Here is a 14,742-nt window from a genome sequence, read left to right on the forward strand (position 1 = left end):
TACTCTACCGACTTAGCCAGTCAGGTACCCTTGAAAAATGGATTTTCATTTTTGCTTTCATTTGCAAGCTCTGGCTACTGCTTAGGCTGAAAAGTTTTCATGTTTACCAGCCATTTGGATTTGCCTGTTACAACATTTTAAAATGTGTTGTTGTGAAGCACCTGTCTTTTCCTTTACATCTTCTGGGTTCCCAGCCTGGCTGGGGTAAGGTCTGCCCCACACCAAGGTACATATGTATTTAGTCTCTGAAATTTCCTAAATGATATTTTAATGTTTCCATTTCTACATGTAAATCTATAATTCATCTACAATGTAGTTTTGTATTTGGCATAAGGTAGGGAGTTTTTGTTTTCTTCCAAATGCCTAACCAACCATACACATTTATTAAATGCTTTCTCACTGAATTAAAATGCCACCTTTATCGGGGTGCCTAAAGGGGCATCTGGGTGGCTCAGTTGGTTAAACATTTTACTTTTCTTTTTTTAGATTTATTTAATTCAGAGAGATAGAGTGCGTGGGAGAGGAGCAGAGAAACTCAAGCAGACTCTGCCCTGAGGGCAGAACCAGAGGCAGGGCCCCATCCCACAACCCCGAGATCATCACCCAAGTGGAAACCAAGAGTCAGGTGCTCAACTGACTGCCACTCAGGCACCCCTAAGCATCTGACTCTTGATCCCAGCTCATGTCTTGATCTCAGTCATGAGTTCAAGTCCCTAAAAACAAAACAAAACGAAATAAAGACAAAAACAAAATACCACCTTTATCATATAGTAGTTTGCATATAATTTGGATGTGTGTCTGGATTTTCTCTTCAGTTCAACAGGGGTTTACTCCTGTGCCTGTATCTGTTTTTATTGCAATGGGTTTATACATATTAATATATGGAAAGGCAGGTCTCACACTGCTGTCCCTTTAATATTTATATTTTGGCTATTCTTCGACATTTCCTGTTCTAATATATTTTTAATTTTTTAAAAAAGATTTTATTTATTTGAGAGAGAGAGAAAGAGAGAGAGAATGAGCAGGGAGAGGGGCAGAGAAAAAGAGAGAAGCAGGCTCCATGCTGAATGCAGAGCCTGGGGCGGGTCTTGATTCCAGGACCCCGAGATCATGAGCCAAAATCAGACGGTCAACCACTGAGCCACCCAGGTGCCCAAATTTCTTTGGGTTTTAGTATATTCACAAAATTATCCAACCTTCACCACTGTCAATTCCAGCACATTTTCATTCACAGTCATTGCTTTCCTCAACCCCCAAGCTCTGGAAACTAATCTACTTTCCATCTCTATGGAAATGTCTATTCTGGACATTTCATATAAATGGAATCCTACTGTATGTGGCCTTTTGTGTCTGGCTTTCATTCAGCATCATGTTTCCAAAGTGGATTCTCGTTATAGCGTATGTCAGGACTTCATTTCTTTTTATGGCTGGGTAACAAACAAAATGCCATATTTTTTTAATCTTTTCATCAGCTGGGGGACATTTGGATTTTATGAATCAGGCTGCTCTGAACACTGGCTTACGAGACTGAACATATGTTTTCAGTTCTCTTGGGTGTAGACCTGGGAGTGCAATGGCTGGGTCCTATAGGAAATCTTGAAGTTAGTAAGGAACTGTGAAACTGTTTTCCACAGGAGCTACATCATTTTACATTCCCACCAAAAATACATGAAGGTTCTGATCGCTCCATATGCTCACCAACACTTGTTGTTATTCAGTCTTTGTTAGTCTGCTCTAATCATAGCCATCCTGCTGGTGTGAAATAGTATCTCATTGTGTTTTTATTTGCATTTCCTTCATGACTAATGATGCTCTTATGATTTTTGGCCATTTGTATATCTTCTGGAAGAATTATATATTCAAGTCTCTTGCCTTTTTTTTTTTTTTTGAGATTTTGTTTATTTATTCATGAGAGACACACAGACACAGAGAGAGGCAGGGACACAGGCAGAGGGAGAAGCAGGCTCCCTGTGGTGAGCCCAATGTGGGGCTTGATCCCAGGACCCCAGGATCGTGACCTGAGGCAAAGGCAGATGCTCAGCCACTGAGCCACCCAGGTGTCCCTCTCCCTATTTTTTTTTTAAATGTTTATTTATTTATGATAGTCACAGAGAGAGAAAGAGAGAGAGGCAGAGACACAGGCAGAGGGAGAAGCAGGCTCCATGCACCGGAAGCCCGATGTGGGATTCGATCCCGGGTCTCCAGGATCGCGCCCTGGGCCAAAGGCAGGCGCCAAACCCCTGCGCCACCCAGGGTTCCCCCTCTCCCTATTTTTTAATTAGGTTGTTTTTCTGTTGAATTGTAAGACTTCTTTATATATTCTGGATACTAGACCCTAGTCAAATATACAATTTCCAAACACTTTCTCCCATTTCATTTTCTTGATAGTGTCCTGTGAAGCAGAAGTTTTCTATTTTTTCTTTTGCTTGTACTTTTGGTGTCATATTTAAGAAACTGTTGTCGGGGTACCTGGGTAGCTCAGTCAGTAAAGCGTCTGACTCTTGGTTTCAGCTGGGATAATGATCTTGTTGTGAGATCAGGCCCCATGTGGGGTTCTGGACTCAGCACAGAGTCTGCTTCAGATTCTCTCTCCCTCTCTTTCCTGCTCACTCTCTATCTCTCTCTCTCAAATAAATAAATAAATAAAATCTTAAAAAAAAAAAGACATTTCTCTAATGCAAGGTCAAAGATTTACATGTTTCCTTCTAAGAGTCGAATAGTTTTGGCTCTTACATTTAGGTCTTTGTAGTAATTTTGAAATTGGGATATGTGAGTCTTCCAACTTTGTTCTGTAAGATTGTTTTTGGCTTCTAACTCTCTTGCAATTCCACATGAATTTTAGGATTAGCTTGTCAATTTCTGCCAAAAAAAGATGGCTGGGATTTTAATAGTGGTTATAAAATTTAGATAGACCTTATATCCTTTATGTTAAACTAATTTCTCGGGCAGCCCCGGTGGCTCAGAGGTTTAGCGCCACCTTCAGCCAGGAGCATGATCCTGGAGCCCCGGAATCGAGTCCCACATCGGGCTCCCTGCATGGAGCCTGCTTCTCCCTCTGCCTGTGTCTCTGCCTCTTTCTTTCTCTCTGTGTCTCTCATCAATCAATAAATAAAATCTTAAAAAAAAAAAAAAAACTCATGTCTAGGCATTTTGCAGTTCTTGATGTTGACGAGAATGGAATTTTTTAATTTTTATTTATGGTTTACTTATTTTTTTTAAGATTTATTTATTTATTTATTTATTTATTTATTTATTTATTTATTTATTTATTTATTTATGAGAGAGAGAGAGAGGCAGAGACACAGGCAGAGGGAGAAGCAGGCTCCATGCTAGGAGCCCGACGTGGGACTCGATCCTGGGGCTCCAGGATCGCGCCCTGGGCCAAAGGCAGGCGCCAAACCGCTGAGCCACCCAGGGATCCCATGGTTTACTTATTTTAAGTAATCTCTACTCCCAGTGTGGGGCTTGAACTCATGATTCCGAGATCAAGAGTCACATGCTCCTCCAACTGAGCCAGCCCCTGGACAATTTTTTTTAATTTTAAAAATTTTTTCTTATTTTTTTAAAGATTTTATTTATTTAGTACTGAGACACACAGAGAGAGGCGAGACATAGACAGAGGGAGAAGCAGGCTCCTTGCAGGGAGCCTAACATGGGACTTGATCTCAGGACCTGGGATCATGACCTGAGCCAAAGGTAGACGCTCAACTGCTGAGCCACCCAGGCATCCCTGGAAATTTTTTATTTTCACATCTGTCGAATTCTTGTCAATTAAAGTAAATATTGTCAATTAGAGTAAAACTACAAAAATCCATAGATTTTTGTAAAGATGTCCAGTTGCTATACAAATTTCCTCATTTACTATAGTAGATTTTATTGACATCTCTTGGGTTTCTTTTCTTTTTTTTTTTTTTTCTCTCTTGGGTTTCTAAACAGAGCCATCTCTTCTAAAACTTACACCAATTATTTTACTGTTCTGTTCTACTTCAGTAGCTTCACCCTTCAAAACAATTTAACTGATGATGATGATAGAGTTTCATTCCTACTATGTCCACTTAGTTTCAGACTACTGGGTTTGGGTACATAGTCTTTACTTAAGTTGTATTCTTTTCTCCTATATTTCTTATTCTTTTTTTTATTATTTGTTTATCATAGTCACAGAGAGAGAGAGAGAGAAAGAGAGAGAGAGGCAGAGACATAGGCAGAGGGAGAAGCAGGCTCCATGCACCGGGAGCCCGACGTGGGATTCGATCCCGGGTCTCCAGGATCGCGCCCTGGGCCAAAGGCAGGCGCCAAACCACTGCGCCACCCAGGGATCCCCTTTTCTCCTATATTTCTTAAAAATTGTTACAGAAATAGTGACTGAATTTTGTTAATCTCACAGTACCTATAAATAAAAGAATATGATTTTTCTTCTTAATTTGTTAGTGTAATGAGTTATGTTGATGGATTTCCCCAAGTGAGACCATTCTTAGATTTTAGAATAATATCCTATTCGGTTGTGGAATAGTATTTCTTTTGATGCACTGCTGGATTCAAGTTACCAATATTTTCTTCTACATTTTTGTATCTATACAGGCATACCCCAGAGATACTCTGGGTTGGGTTCCAGACCACCACAATAAAGAGATTATTACAATAAAGTAAGTCAAATGAATTTTTTGGTTTCCTAGTGTGTATAAAGTTATATTTCACTCTATTGTATTCTATCGAGTGTCTTAGTATTATGTCTGAAAAAAATTACACACCTTAATTAAAAATACTTTATTGCTAAAAAATGCTAACCATTATCTGAACCTCCAGCGAGTTGTATTCTATTTTGCTGGTGGAGGGTCGTTTTAACCATCTTGACCAGGAATAGATTCCATCAAGAAACCACATTCTTGGCTCATGCATAAGAAGCAGCTTATTATCTGTTAAGTTTTATGAGATTGTAGGCGTTCAGTCCCATGTTCAGGTGCCGCTTTTGCTTCTGGTTCTTTTTTCTTTTTTTCCCCCCTCTGGCTCTCATGCTGTTTTTCACATCTTCAGTTACTTCCTCCACTGAAGTCTTGAACCCCTCAGAGTCATCCATAGGGTTGGAATCAAATTCTTTCAAACTCCTGTTCATATTGATATTTTGCCCTCTTCCCACGAATCACAAATATTTCTTTTTTTTTTTTCACAAATATTTCTAATGGCACCTAGAATGACAAATACTTTCCAGAAGGTCTTCAATTTACTTTGTCCAGATCCATCAGAGGAATCACTGTCTATGGCAACCAGGGCCTTATGAAGTATATTTCTTAAATAAGAAGACCTGAAGGCAGCCTGGGTGGCTCAGGGGTTTAGTGCCGCCTTCAGCCCAGGGTGTGATCCTGGAGACCCAGGATCAAGTCCCACGTCGGGCTCCCAGCATGGAGCCTGCTTCTCCCTCTGCCTGTGTCTCTGCCTCTCTCTCTCTCTCTCTCTCTCTGTCTCTGTGTGTGTCTCTCATGAATAAATAAATAAAATCTTAGAAAAAAAGAAAGAAGACCTGAAAGTTGAAATTACTCCTGGCCCACGGGTGCCGAATGGATGTTGTGTTAGCAGGCCTGAAAACAGCATAAATCTCACTGTGCATCTCCATCGGAGCTCTTGGGTGACCAAGTGCATTGTCAATGAGCAGGAATATTTGAAATCTTTTTTCCTCTGAGCAGGAGGTATGAACATTTGGCTTAAAATATTCACTAAACCATGTTATAAACAATGTACATGGCAGAGTAGATTTAGCACAATTCTTAAGGGTCCTAGGATTTTTAAAATATTAATGAGCATTGGCTTCAACTTCAAGTCACCAGCTTCATGAGCCTCAGCAGGAGAGTCAGCCTGACCTTTGAAGCTTTGAAGCTGGACATTGACTTCTCTTCTCCAGCTATGGAAGTTCTAGATGGCATTTTCTTCCAAAAGAAGGCTGTTTCATCTATATTGTAAATCTGTTGTTGAGTGCAGCCACCTTCATTCGTTATCTGAGCTCCATCTTCTGGAGAACTTGCTGCAGCTTCTGCATCAGCACTTGCTGCTTGACCTTTCTCTTTGTTGGTACGGAGATGGCTTCTTTCCTTAAACCTCAGGAACCAACCTCTGCTAGCTTCAGACTTTCTCCTGCAGCTTCCTCACCTCCCAGCCTTCACAGAAGGGAAGGGAGTCAGGGCCTGGCTCTGGGTTAGGCTTTGGTTTCAGGGAGTGTTGGGGTTGGTTAGGCCTTCTCTCCAGAACACTAAACCTTTCTCCACATCCAAGAGTGCTTTGTTCTCATCCATGTGGTCCCTGGAGTGGCACTTACCCTTTCCTTCAGGAACTTCTCCTCTGCATTCCAAGCTTGGCTGTTTGGTGCAAGAGGCCTCTCTTTCAGCCTGTCTCAGCTTCTGAGATGCCTACCTCACTAAGCTCAATCATGTCTAGCTTTTGGTTTCAGGGGTGAGAGACATGTGACTCGTCCTTTCACTCCAACCCGTCGAAGCCATGGTAGGGTTATTAATTGGCCTCATTTCAATATTGTGTCTCAGAGACTAGAAAGGCCCAAAAGAGAGGGTGAGAGGTGGGGGATGGCCAGTCAGCAGTCAGAGTATGCACAACGTTTATTATTAAGTTCACTATCTTGTGTTTGCTTTGGCAGCACATATACTAAAATTAAGTTCACCATCTTATATGGGCAGGGTTTGTGGTTGTCTCGAAATAATTATGGTGGTAACATCAAAGATCACTGATCACAGATCACCATAACAAATATAACAATAATGAAAACATTTAAATATTGCAAGAAAAAAACCAAAATATTGCAAGAATTCCATAAATGTTCCATTGTAACACAAGGTGAGCACATGCTGTTAGGAAAATGCACCAGCAGACTTTCTCAACACAGGGTTGCCTCAAATCTTTAATTTGTAAAAAATGCAATATTTGTGAAGAGCAATAAAGCAAAGTACAATAAAAAAAGGTATGCCTCTATTTGCAAATAAAATTGTCAGTGATTTTTACTTGTTGGGCTAGATCATGTTTTGCTATTTTGTGTATGAACTGGAGTACTTTTGTATATATTTAGTTCCTCTGGATAATATTGGAATTATCTTTAGATAGCTATAAAACCATCTAGACGAGGAATCTTTAAAAAAAAAAAAGTCTGTTTTAGTGGCGCCTAGGTGACTCAGTTGGTTAAGTACCTGACTCTTGGTTTCGGCTGAGGTCATGATCTCAGGGTCGTGGGATTGAGCCCCGTGTCAGGCTCTGTGCTCAGCACTGCTTGAGATTTCTTTCCCTCTGCACCCCCCCCCTCAAATAAATAAGTCTTTAAAAAAATCTATTATAGGGGCAGCCCCAGTGGCTCAGCGGCTTAGCACCGCCTTCGGGCTGGGGCCTGATCCTGGAGACCTGGGATCGAGTCCCACATCGGGCTCTCTGCGTAGGGCCTGCTTCTCCCTCTGCCTGTGTCTCTGCGTGTCTCTCGCCTCTCTCTCTGTCTTTCATGAATAAATAAATAAAACCCTTAAATTTAAAAAAAGAAAGAAAAAAATATAGTTACCTTTCTCATTTTTCTGTGGTTCTTGGGTCTGTTCTTTTTTTTTTTTTAATTTTTTTAAAAATTTTTATTTATTTATGATAGTCACAGAGAGAGAGAGAGAGGCAGAGACACAGGCAGAGGGAGAAGCAGGCTCCATGCACCGGGAGCCCGACGTGGGATTCGATCCCGGGTCTCCAGGATCGCGCCCTGGGCCAAAGGCAGGCGCTAAACCGCTGCGCCACCCAGGGATCCCATGGGTCTGTTCTTTTTTAAAGTAAATTTTGGCCATATAAAATTCCATTAATCAGATGCACTGCCATTATTATATAATCCAGTTGTGGCCCCCTGCCTATTCTCTAGTGTGGGCCCGCCAAGGTGTACTGCAGTGTGAGCTTGGAAGGGGATTTGAAGATGACCACCTGTTAGGGACTTGCTCTTGAAGCATGTTCTACTTTGCAAGGACTCAACAAAAGGGACAGTGTGACACTTCCCAGTGGGAGGAAACAGCCACCATCAATCTGTCCTGGGGACCAACCTGGACACAGAGCCTGGCTAGTCTCCCTTCCCTCCCACCCCCGCCTTGCAGTTGATGCTGAGCCTGGTGCTGCCTGGGTGTCCTGCCCTCCCTACTAGGCTTGGCCAAAGGCAGAACAGCTGTGGCCTGGGAACCCTGATACTGTAGTGCTAGGTGGCCCGATGCTGAGTCCTTGGAAGATTAAAAAGTATTGGTTTGGATTAATCTCACAGTGACACAACCCTGCATTTTATGGGATTGAAATGCCTGGACCCTATTTAAGACATCCTGGTAGGGTTCGGTGGGAGCCCAAAATTTCCTAGGAAGTCATCCGTTTCTTGCAGAGTTTCAGTTGCGTTGCCACAGACTTGCATTAACATCTCTTATAGTTTTTTCAGTCTTTTCCATTTTTGTGGCCATAATATCCATCCTGTTCCTGATAATGGCACTTACGTTTTCCCTTTTTCTCAATTGGATTTGCCAGGTGTTGGCTTATTTGATTTTTCAAAGAAAACTTAGAACCTTTCCACCATCTTTTTATTTTTCTCCTTCATCTGTATTAAATCCCTCTTGCTACTTTCGCTTGGTTTATATTGTAGATTTCTTTGCATTGAATCACGTAGTTCACTTAATTTCAATCTTTTTAAAAAATGAAAAAGTACAGATCACCTGGAGATAGGTCCCATACAAAACGTCATTTTTATTATCTTCTAGTTAGTTTATAATTTTTTCTTTGGTCTAGAGGTCATTTTGGAGGATGTTTCTTGGTTTCTCTGTAGAGGCTTTGGGGTCATTTTATAAACTTATTGAAACGTATTGGATGATGATGATAAAAAAAATGTGGCCTGCAAAATTTACTTTGGGAAATTTATTAGGGATTTCTCAGGGGCCAATCAATAATTGAATTTTGTAAATATTTTATCACATAAATGAGTACTGACTTTATTCAAGTTCTTTATATTACCCAAATGCTGTCTTTACTTTTTGCCACCTTGATTTGTCAGCGTTCTGAAAGAATATTAAAGCCTTTCATTATTATTGTGTTTTGTGTTTTTAAAATAACTTGGGTCTCTGAGACAGTTTGTTGCAAGTATCTGGCTGCTGTGATATGGGGTGCGTATCTTCTCATGGAGAGAATCGGGTGCCTGTCTAAAATATCTCCCATTGTTCCAGGCTTTTTGATGCTTGGATATGTGTTGTCCCTCTTCTGGTTTGTGTGCCTTCGCTTGGTACATGGTAGGTGACACATCCTTTTATTTTTAGCCTCTCTTTGTTATGTCTAGATGCTAGATTTTGTTTTCTAACTCAGGTTTGGTAGGGAAATTAGCTCATTCCTTTTTTTGTTTGAAGTAACTGATACTTGATTCGATTCTTTTTGTATCATTTCCATTGTATCTTTCCATTTTATGCTTTGCTTCCTGTCTTCCTTTTTTTCCCCTTTTACTTTGGTGTCTTTTAGATTTCTTTTTGTTTCTTCTTTTCTGCTTAGTTAATTGTGATTCTATCTTTTCAAAGCTGCAGGTGGTTACCTGTCCTGTCCTGCAGACCCAGACGGAGCCCCTGGTACTTTATCACTTCAAGATGCTTCTCCTCCAGGGCAGCCTGGGTGGCTCAGCGGTTTAGTGCCACCTTCAGCCCAGGGTCTGATCCTGGAGACCCAGGATTGAGTCCCACGTCAGGCTCCCTGCGTGGAGCTGGCTTCTGTCTGTGCCTCTCTCTGTGTTTCTCATGAATAAACAAATAAAATCTCTCTTTTCTTTTAAAGGTGCTTCTCCTCCAGAGCTTCCCATTGAACCCATAGGAGACCTTCACAATACTTTTATCTCCCTCCCCCACTTGAAATTTTAGGATTTTGCAGCTCACACATGTATATTTTTACTATTTTTAAAAAGATTTTATTTATTTCTTTGACACAGAGAGAGAGCAGGGGGGAAGGGACAGAGGGAGAGAGAGAAGCAGACACCCCTCCAACCCCCATTGAGTGTGGAGCCTGATATGGGGCTCAATCCCAGGACCCCAGGATCATGACATGAGCTGAAAGCAGATGCTTAACCGACTGAGCTACCCAGGCACCCCTATGTGTATCTTTTAAAAAAAATCAAAGCTGGCTAGAATATGGTGAGCCCTTCTGGTGTACTGACTCAATTCTCTTCCAGATTATATAAATTCTCCATTATCCCCATCTGTAAGTGTTTCTCCTTCTGGAACTCCCATTACTCACATCTTAGGTCTCCTGATTTTTTTTCCTTAGATGTATTTTTCAGGTCTAATTTCCATCATGTTTTCCATTTCTGAGCTTCCCGTCCTCTGGGTCCTGAGAGGTATCTTCTAGTTGATCCTCCAGATTACTGACTTGGCCACTCCTGAGAAACATCCTTTTGTGTCTGGGCTAGGGCCTGAGCTTTCATTTTGTTCTTGATGAAGTCCCTCATTCAATGCTCCTTCGGGGAAGGCTGCCCCCTGCAGAGGGGAACTTCCTTTCCTCCTGAGCTTCCTTGGGAGAGGGCTTCCCTTTCCTACTGTGTCTGGTCGCCCTTGGTCCCGAGCAGTGGCAAAGCAGTGAGTGGTGGAGACCGGGCACTTTCTGCTCTTCTGGGCCAGAGGTAAGAACTAGCAAACCCCTGGCCCTCTCTGAAGCCACTGTGAAGGGTCTACAGGTCCCTCTGATGAGGGGTAACCCTCTCCCAACCGCAGGGAGCAGGAATAGCACCCCAACCCTGAACCAGCTGGCCTCCCAGGACTCTGGGCAAGCTAATTCTTAATTAGCTGAGATCTAGTTTGTGTGTGGTTGGCCCTCTCCCTGCCTCCCTCCCTCCTCCCCTTCCTTCCTTCTTTCCTTGCCTTGTGGCTTGAAGAAACCATGAACATCTTGGCTCTAGCCTTCAGGGCCACTGTACAGTTTTGCAGGTTAACTCTACAAGTGTGTGGCTCAGAGGGTGGAGTGGGTAGTCTGTGCTCCTCTCACCAGGCTGTTTGCTCTGGTGAGGGCATATGTCTCCCTGGAGGAAGGGCTGCTTTCTGACAGTTTGCACAGAGGCATTTTTTGCCATGTGTCCCCAGGGCTACCCTGCACACGATACCTTTCCCCTCACCTGAGCACAGGCCCTACTCCCCGGTCCAGCGGCAGCCCTACTGGCTTCGAGGGGCATCCTTCCCTCCCATGCTGCTGTCCAGTGCTCTCTTCAGGCACCAGGGAGAATCTCTGGTCCCACTGGGATCTCTGAGGGGAGCCTGCAGCTGCAGGTGCCCCAGGCCCTGCGATGCCCCCAGGGTGTTGGGATGGACAGAGCCAGCCATAGGGGGAGCTTGCTCTCCAGCAACAGGGATCAGAATCAAGCCCCCGTCACCAGGAAATAAAAATGTTAGCTTGTTTTCATTTCCACCTGGACTTTTACCTAATTTATTAAAAAAACAAAAATGCCAACATGGGCAGTAAAACAACAGCAGAAAAGAACTCAAATTCCACCATTCAGAAGCAACTACTATTGATGATTCTACTCAGCTTTCTAACCTCCAAATTTAAAAAGTATTTTTGAATAGGGAATATATGTGCATGGTATAAAATTCAAAAGGGACAAAAAAGGTATCCATTCCCTTCCTCTCACTCAATTTCCTTTTGTAGACAAGCACTGTAACCAGAAATATCCCATTTGTTCACATGCAATTGGATGTGTAGACATATATATATTTTCCCCCACTAATGGTTGCATTCTCAAGCACTGTTCTGCATCTGGATTTTTTCCAGTTAACTGTATATCTTGGAGATCTCGCTGTATCAGTGCATTGCCTTATTATTATTATTTTTTAAGATTTTGTTTATTCATAGAGACACAGAGAGAGAGAGAGAGAGAGAGGCAGAGACACAGGCAGAGGGAGAAGCAGGCTCCATGCAGGGAGCCCAACGTGGAACTCGATCTGGGGTCTCCAGGATCATACCCCGGGCTGCATGCGGCACTAAACCGCTGTGCCACCAGGGCTGCCTGCCTTATTATTTTTAATAATTTTGTGGCATTCTATTTTACTGGTGTACCCACACTTATTTAGGCAATCCTTATTGGTAGTGTTTGGACTGGTGCAGTATTTTACTATTATAAAGTCTTTCAGGGTCCCTTAAATCTTTTAAACATGTAAATTTATAGTGTAAATTACTAGAAGTGGAAATGCTGGATCAGAGAATATGTAACTTTACTAGAAATTGCCATGTTGCCCTTCAGAGTCTGTACCATTACATGCCTGTCAGCAGTGTATAAATAGCTGGCTTCTCTTTAATGAATCGTTTCTATACATGATTGAGATTATCCTGGCTATACACATTTTTAAAAAAGGTTTTATTTATGTATTGAAAGAGAGAGCACGAGCAGGGAGAGGGGCAAAGGGAGGGGAAGAAAGACAAGAAGACTCCAAGCTAAGCAGGGAGCCTGAGGTGGGGTTCAATCCCTGAGATCACGACCTGAGCTGAAGTCAGATGCTGAACCGACTCATGCACTCATGCCCCTGCCCATGCACATTTTTTTAGCTTTACATTTTATCAAAAGTGTTTTATCACATCAAAACTATTCATAAACAACAAAATCCTTTAAAATTATAAATGTTCATTTTAGAAAGATAACCTTACTAATTGGTAATTACTTTTTTTTTAAACGCAAGCTCTACACCCAACATGGGGCTTGAACTCAAGACATCCCAAGATCAAGAATCCTGTGCTCTACCAATTGAGCTGGCCAGTCACCCCAGTAAATACCTTTTGGATATATATCTCTGTGTATCTCTCTCTCTCTTTTTCTCTCTACACACACACTTTTATGTGCGAGTATACACACAGATGTATTTATCTGTGCATGTATGTTTAACTAAAACGAGATTGTATCATTCCTAACTTGCTTTCTAAAACTTAGTAAAACAGGGATGCCTGGGTGGCTCAGCGGTTGTCTGCCTTTGGCTCAGGTCGTGATCCTGGAGTCCCAGGATTGAGTGCCACATCGGGCTCCCTGCATGGAGCCTGCTTCTGCCTCTGCCTATGTCTCTGCCTCTCTCTCTGTGTCTCTCAGGAAAAAATAAATAAAATATTTTTTAAAAAATAAAAAAATAGGGCATCCCGGGTGGCTCAGCAGTTTAGTGCCGTCTTCAGCCCAGGGTGTGATCCTGGAGACCCGGGATCCAGTCGCACGTCGGGCTCCCTGCTTGGAGCCTGCTTCTCTCTCCGTCTGTGTCTCTGCCTCTTTCTCTCTCGGTGTCTCTCATGAATAAATAAATAAAATCTTAAATAATAATAATAAAATAATAAAATTTAATAAAACAAACATTTTCTCATTGCTACGATTGCATCACTGGGATTTTCTAATTGTGTTATTATAAATAATACTGTGATGATGTCTGTATGTATACATTTAATTTTAAAGTATTTCCTTAGGTCGCAGGGTACGGGTATTTTATAAGCTCTTAATACATATTGAGACTTGGGTAGCATGGGTAGCTCAGCCGTTGAGCGTCTGCCTTTGGCTCAGGGCATGATTCTGGAGTCCCAGGATTGAGTCCCACATACGGTTCCCCGCAGGGAGCCTGCTTCTCCCACTGCCTGTGTCTCTGCCTCTCTCTGTGTATCTCTTATGAATAAATAAATAAAATCTTAAAAAAAAACAAAACAAAACATACTGAGACTTGCAGTCCAGAGAGGCTAGTTCAGTGCCTGTGTCTTCTCAGCAGCAGGATAGGAGGCAGCTTGTCCCTGCCCCCTCTCAGCACCCCCAGCTCTAACCAGCATTGGTGGCTTATACCTTCTCAGTTTCTATGGAGGCTATTAGGACCTATTGACAAATTTTATGTAGACAGATAACAACCGGATTTGCATTTCGATTCCAGCTACAGGGCCTGATAGCTCTGTCAATCCCCTTTGGCCCCTAGGAGGCATTCAAGAGAGATCTCTAACCTGTTGCTATGGAGACAGCAATGCAAGCCTTCATCCGAGGGGCAGAGAGGATACTCACTGGACAATGCACACCAAGATCCTTTCTGTGTCAGGACTTCTACTTATGTGAGTCCCTCTGAATTATGCCTGCTTATTCTGTAGATTTCAGAATACCAGTAGCTCGTCCCTCCAGAGCTCTGAGTGCCAGACCCTTTACTATGCGCCCACCAGGCATCATCTCCTCTGAAGTTGGTACCATGACTGTCTTTCATTTTGTAAATGGGAGAATTGCATCAGAGACTTTACGTTGCTGGTAAATCTGGCCTCATACCCAGGCTCAGAAGTATTCAGAGCCTGCATGCTTCACCACTGAGCTGCCCTGCCTCAGGCCACTTCCCTGAACCATTAGGTGGACTGTGGGAATAGCTTCCAAGCTAGACCCCTCAGACTGCTTTTGTTTGTAGCACAATTTTAAAACATCATTTTTTTGAGTCTTAACAAAACAAAACAACAATTCCAGATTTGTCTTCCTATTTCCTGCTTCCTGCAAAAGACTGGGAGCTGAGACATCTGTAAGCTCCTTCAGGGCAGGGCCCACATCATAATAATCTCAGTATGAAATACTGGACATGGTGTTCAGACTTTGGGAGCCCAGTCAATTTACCAACTGTGATATTAAATAGAGAAGTTTCCCTGGATTCAAATCTGATACATAAGCTACAACATTAATCAAAGGAACCATGGTTGAACTAATTCAACATAGACTGGTTATTTTATGTGTGTGTGTGTGTGTGTTTGGTGAGC

The sequence above is a fragment of the Canis lupus genome, chromosome 5 (genome assembly GCF_011100685.1).
Source record: "Canis lupus familiaris isolate Mischka breed German Shepherd chromosome 5, alternate assembly UU_Cfam_GSD_1.0, whole genome shotgun sequence".
Lineage (NCBI taxonomy): Eukaryota > Metazoa > Chordata > Mammalia > Carnivora > Canidae > Canis > Canis lupus.